Source organism: Urocitellus parryii, chromosome 4 (genome assembly GCF_045843805.1).
Source record: "Urocitellus parryii isolate mUroPar1 chromosome 4, mUroPar1.hap1, whole genome shotgun sequence".
Lineage (NCBI taxonomy): Eukaryota > Metazoa > Chordata > Mammalia > Rodentia > Sciuridae > Urocitellus > Urocitellus parryii.
The window spans coordinates 52,580,621-52,587,502 of record NC_135534.1 but is presented as its reverse complement, the minus strand read 5'-3'; the positions used below and the strand labels follow the sequence as shown (position 1 = coordinate 52,587,502).

Below are 6,882 nucleotides of genomic sequence, written 5' to 3'. Positions count from 1 at the left end.
ACTATTATTAAGTCCTTAACCTTGAAATTAAGAAAATGGATAGCTTAATAATCTATGAAAAAGTATGCTTTATTTGATTTTCAAATGTTAAAGTAATCTTGTATTCCTTAGTCATAAGCATCATCATCACTTTTACATTTTATTGGATTTGATTTGCTAAGATTTTGTTAAAAATTTGATACCTTGAAATTGAATTCAACACATGTTGATTTATATTGCCATATTTTATGGACCAACATAAAGTCTGTCTTTTTTTTTTTTTTTTTTTTTTTTATCAAGAATTGAACCTAGCTGGGGATGTAGCTCAGTTGGTAGAGTACTTGCCTTGCATGCACAAGGCTCTGGGTTCAATCCCCAGCACCACCAAAAAAAAAAAAAAAAAAAGAATTGAACCTAGTGGGGCTGGGATGTGGCTCAAGCGGTAGCGTGCTCACCTGGCATGAGTGGGGTGTTGGGTTCAATCCTCAGCACCACATAAAAATAAAATAAAGATGTTGTGTCCACTGAAAAACTAAAAAATAAATATTAAAAAAATTCTCTCTCTCTAAGAAAAAAAAAAAGAATTGAACCTAGGGGTACTTAACCACTGAGACACATTCCCAGTTCTTAATTTTTAAATTTTGAGACAGGATCTTGATAAGTTGTTTAAGGCCTTGCTAAGTTGCTGAGGCTGGCTTTGAACTTGCGATCTTCCTACCTTAGCTTCCTGAGCTGCTGCATTTATAGGTGTGCACCACCATTTCTGGCCATATAATCTATCTTAATGAATATTCTAGGTGTGCATGAAAAGCAGGTATATTCTGTTGTCATTGGGAATAGTGTTATGTAAATACCAATTAAGTCAAAGTACTTGGTAATGTAGTGTAGATTTTCTAATACCCTTATTGATTTTTAAATCTAGTTCATTATAGAACAAGGATCTTACAATCTCCAACTATATTTATAGACATCCATTTATCTCTTTAATTCTGTTAATTTTGGCATCATGTATTTTAACATTCTTATATTCAATCTATACATATTTTTAATTTTTATATCTTTCTGATGTGTTAGCCCTTTTATCATCATGAACTGTCTCTTTTTATCTCTAATAATGTTGCATGTTGTGTTAGTTTTCCATTGTTGTTGCAAAATATCTGAGCAAATCAACTTAAAAGAAGAAAGATTTATTTGGGCTTACAATTTCACCTCTGAATGTGGCTAGATTGGGGATCAAGTCTTTAATATGTGAACCTTTGGAGAACATTGCAGACCCAAACCATAATACATACCTAAAGTCTATTTTGCTTGATATAAATATAGTGACTCCAACTTTCTTATTATTACAGTTTGCATTGCGTATCTTTTTTTATCCTTACTTTGTGTCATTTTATTAAGGTGAATTTCTTGTACGGAAATGAAGGTGACCACACAAAAACCTAGACATGAGTGTTCATAGCAGTATTATTTATACTAGCCAAAAAATGGAAGCAAACCAGATATCTGTTAACTAATGAGTAGATAAATAAAATATAGCATATACATACTATTGAATTTTTTTTTGAGAGAGAGAGAGAGAGAATTTTTTTTAATATTTATTCTCTAGTTTTCATGGACACAACATCTTTGTTTGTATGTGGTGCTGAGGATAGAACCTGGGCTGCACGCATGCCAGGCGAGTGGGCTACCGCTTGATCCACATCCCCAGTCCATACTGAATATTTTAAAGACATTTTATTTATTATTGTTCTTTTTATGATAGTTAAGTATAATTTGACATGTTAATATTGAATATTTTTCAGCTATAAAAATCAGTGAGGTCCTGATACATATATAACATGGATGAACTTTGGAAATATTAAGCTAAATGAAAGAAGACATAGAAGGTCATATGTTATATGATTCCATTCATATGAAATGTCAAAAACAGGCAAATCCTAGACAGATTGTAGTGTTTTTCAGGGACGGGGGGAAAAGGAGGGATGGAAGGTGACTGCTAATGGGACAGGAGTTCTTTGTAGGTGATATAAATGTTCTGCAGTTAGATACATTGGTTCGTTGCACAACTCTGTGAATGTACTAAAAACCACTTACCTGTACACTTTTAGTTAGAAGGTGCGTGAACACGAAATCTGTAACTTGTTCAGAAAAGAACACTAGGCCTAAACACTGTCCTTGCCAGTTATTCACCTATTGTCCTTCAGCTCCAAATCTACTTTCTGCGATTGCTGGTGCCAGTCATCCTCAAACTCTGTTTCCCAGACGCCTGTGTAACTTTGCTTCCTGTTAGTTTCTGTCATTAGCGGGCATTATAGAAGACCTGGAGGCTGGATGAGGGAAGAGACTTCCTATTCTTGTTGGTGTTGCTTGCAGGCTTCACTTGTAGCCCAGTTCCCTGCAGCCTCATGGTACCCCCTCAGCGAGTACTGCCAACAGCCAGATGATTGCACTTTCTGAGAGGCGTGAGCCCTAGCTTCATGGGATCCCTATTCTGGGCTTCTAGGTCCTGGCTATCTCATTCTCTTCTTTTTGTTTCTCCAGCCCCAGAATGGTAGCTGCTTCCTGAAGTTATTTCTAGGTGATCTCAGTATTTGCCTTTTTCCTTTTTCAGCTAACACCTATGTAGCCAATTTCCCTATAATAATCCTCTCTATTGAAATATCTAGTGTGGGTTTTGTTTTTCTGACTGGATTCAGACAAAAGGATCAACTCATTATACTTCGGCTCGGTGCTACTTAATTTTGAAAAAAAAAAATTCTTCTGTTCCTTAAGGAATTTGGGATTGATTCGTAGATGTCCTTGGCTGTGAATAAAGGGCTTAGTTTCTTGACAGTGGAAGACAGGATTCTAGTAATTTGTAACATACAGTATGATTGTAAGTACTAAAAATATCACCTGTGGCTTCTTGGGATGTAGTACCTATTAAAGTAGTTATCTTTGGTGACCAAGTGCGGGCAGTGGGGTGGGATGACATCTCATGACTGCATTAGAACATTTTCAGAAAGAAAATGACAAATTTCAGGTTTTGAGATCTGAGCTCAAGTCACATTCAGAAAATCAGAAAACTTTTATGGCAACCCTAGAAGAATTTCTTAACTACATATAATCATAAGACTAGCCTTATTAAAAATAAAACTGGGAGGGTTGCAGACTTATAATGGAAACTAAATTCAGAGACGCAATGAGTCATTTATGGGACAGATCAATGGGAAAAAGTAGAATTCTAAGACTCTTGATTGGTTTGGATGAAGCTGAACAACTGAACACACAGGTTCTCTGAGCAAGCAAAAGCAACCCCTCTTCTTAGGACAAAAAGGACTCATTTTTTTCTTCTTGAAAACTCTATGATCACCTTCTCTGAGGCAGTTCCCTTTTAAGGAGATGCTTATTTTTCTAAAGATTCTTTCCCATTGTTTATATTTCCTAGCCTAGATCTAAACTAGAGTCAGATCTCAGCGTGCTGAAGCATTGAAGTGCAGGTTTTCTAACCTAGGGAGAAATTGTTTACACTTCAAAAAAAAAAATGCAGGACTTTAATGATTCATCAATCCAGAAATAAAAGTGTAAATAGATTCTGGATGTTAGGCCAAAAATAATAAAATATAATTTTGTATCAGGATCAGTATTTTGATATGGGTACATTTAGCAAGTCTGAATTTAATATTTTAGCTAAAGCTAAAAATGGTTCTAATAGCTGGCTTGGATGACTAAATTTTGGACTCAGCAGTGGACTACTTTCAGCAAAGTTCGATGCCAGAACTTCCCTAGGATAATATATACTAGGACTCCAAAAGCTAAGGAGGTAGGAATGTTGGAGTAGACTTTCACGTGTAACCTGCACATCCACCTGCCTCTTACATTTCCTAAGAAGTCCCAGAGGTTACCTTACAACAAATTAGGAAATACATTAGTGAGGAAGATCCTAAGATCCTTGACAAGCCCTGTGACATCTGTTCTCTGTAGCCCAAAATGATAGTGGAAGATGCTAGCATCGAAACGGACATAATACCACTCCTCATTCACCTTTTAATTATATCTGTGTGACCTCCTTTCTCTCATAAACATATGTGTTCTCTTACTTTTCTGGAGCAAGAGGAATTGTTAAAGTGAGAAGTTTCCATTTTAGATCTCTAGTCCTTTTGCCTCTGACCACTGGCAGCTATTTTAGGGAAGAGTGGGAATTTCAAAGAATATTGAAAGTAATAGTGGACAGGGACCAGGTGTTCTCAGACCTTTCCTCCTAGTTACCAAAAAAAAAAAAAAAAAAAAAAATGGGAACCTGGGAATATTATATGAGAAAGTAAGCATGTTATAAGTTAGGACTGTTTGCCATTTTCCCTGTTCTCCTAGGGACCCATAACTCCACCAATGATATGCTTTTTAAAATTTCAAATTAAGTTACCAGAATTGAGATAGAGAAAGCAGTTAATTTTATCAGTTGTCAAAGGAACTATATCGACTTGTTTTAGACAGCCAAGGCATTTTACTGATAATTTTAGAGTGATTTGTATGTTCTCAAAATTAATGAAACATTATTGATTTACGGAAGTGCCTTACCTTATCACTGATAGGGTAATAATTTGTTTTCCAGACTGAAAGTAAGATGTCACAACTAAAAGGAAAAGAAAATTTGTGGTATTCTGAAAGAAAATGTATCTTGTAGCAGACTCGTTTATTTAAAAATTTTTGAAAAAGGAAATACTATCCTTTTCTTGTTCATAAAGGCACTAGTATTGGTTAACACATTTAACTCCTGCTGATTAAATAGATGACTAACTGCTTAAGCATCATCATCTGTGAGAATCTGAATACTTGTCCTGAAGTTTTGTCTGTGCCTTGAAATCTTTCATATCATGACTATTTTGTCTTTATAGCCAGGTCAGGGCCTTATCTTGTAAATTCTAGTGCATTAGGGTAAGAAAGTACCTGCTATCATGTACAAATTCATGTATTTTGCCTAAGGGAAGGGACTTGTAAACTGATATCAGATGACTTTTTTCTCTTTTCATTATAGGTTATTCATTTGGTTCCTCTATTTTTCTCAGGTTTGTCTGGGACTAGCCTAGCAGCTCCATGTATGAATGAGGGGTGTGGGAAAGCTTTCATAAGCTCTCCAAAACCTGCTCTCCAACTATCACTTCCAGCATCTGCTAATGTACGTTAGGAGTGTCTATGTTCCCACAGGACCTTGGCCCCATAAAAAGATATGAAGAAATTTACCCAAATAACAGATAAAATTAAGTGGCTTCACTGCTGTGAAGTATCATTATCCTTCCCATTTGGGTTTCTATTAAGACATTATTTTTCCACCTCTCCATCTCCTTTTTATTTCCAACTGTGGCAAGTGTGGAAATGAATATAGCACTCATTCTCCAAATTTACCTTAAGACTACTTTACACTCTTAAAAATTATTGAAGATCTCACACAGCTTTTGTTTGTGAGAGTTGCATCTATTGATAGTTATTGACTAGAAATTAAATAAGTATTTACTATTTTAAAACACAAAAAAACTTACTGAACATTAATGTAAATAATATTTTATGAAAACTTCTAGGCTTTTCAAAACAAAAAATTAGAAGATAAACATTGTTTTACATTTTTACAAATTTCTTTATTGACCAAGAGAAGACAATTGGATTCTCCATTTGTATGTGCAATCAATCTATTGCAAAATATTGATTTGATGAAAGTATATGAAGATAATCCAGGCTGGGGATGTGGCTCAAGCGGTAGCGCGCTCGCCTGGCATGCGTGCGGCCCGGGTTCAATCCTCAGCACCACATACCAACAAAGATGTTGTGTCCGCTGAGAACTAAAAAATAAATATTAAAAAAATTCTCTCTCTCTCTCTCTCTCTCTCTCTCTCCCCTCTCTCACTCTCTCTTTAAAAAAAAAAGATAATCCAACACTAAAATACTCTTCAGTATTTTAATAACTTTTCTAGATAAATGTGGATACTCTTCTTTGATACAACACCAACACTTGACAAGTGTAAGTTTCTTAAATAATGTTTCCACTGTGGCATCTGAAACCATAGCACCAAACACTTTCTATCTTATTAAAAGTCTTGTGATCTGTTTTGTAGCTTGCAGTTTTCAGTTTCCCATGCATGATTTTGTAACATCATGCATTTGGAAAATAGTAGTTGACTTGATGATGATGATTATTTTGTGATGCTGGGAATTGAACCCAGGGCTTTGTGCATGCAAGGCAAGCACTCTACCAACTCAGCTATATCCCTAGCAGCACCAAAAAACATACAATTGGGCGGGGATTGTGACTCAGCAGTAGAGCGCTCTCCTAGCATGTGCAAGGCCCTGGGTTTGATCCTCAGCACCACATAAAGATAAAATAAAGGTTATTGTGTCCAATAAAACTAAAAAAATAAATATTAAAAAAGACATACAGTCATTAATATTATCCTTGCGAATAAAAAAAATTCTCTGCACTGAGATTTTTGTCAAGCTTATGGTGGCATTTAGAAGCTTCCTCAAATTCTTTCACTTGAAAGTTAGAATGTTATCATTGGCAACAAATCTATCAGTTGTTTTCCTTGTAGAGGTAGTTTACTTCATTCATTTGGCAAAATGTCTGATAGATTCCCAATTCAGAAGTCTGAATTACTGTGACTATTGGAAAAAAGATGGTTTTTCACAAAAAGTAGCAGCAAATTCAGCTTGCAACTCAAACAATTGTACATGAATATTTTTTTCTTGAGACAATCATCACATTTTAGCATTCAAAAGAAGTGTTAATTTAGAATTTTTTTTTTTTTTTGGTCACACAGAATGTTAAAAAGGATCAAAGGGTGAGATTTTAATAATACTAAATTTTTTTTTACTGCTTCATTAGGGGCATTACATAAAATTCGCTTTTTTTTTTTTTTAATTCTGTGAGTGCCT

At 35.1% G+C, this 6,882-nt stretch overlaps 1 non-coding gene across 1 annotated transcript; it reads left to right on the top strand.

Moving 5' to 3' along the window:
• Positions 1-293: 293 nt before the first annotated feature.
• Trnaa-ugc (transfer RNA alanine (anticodon UGC)) lies at positions 294-366 on the top strand. Its single transcript has one exon. It is a non-coding gene; the product is annotated as a tRNA-Ala (tRNA).
• The last annotated feature ends 6,516 nt before the right edge of the window (positions 367-6,882 follow it).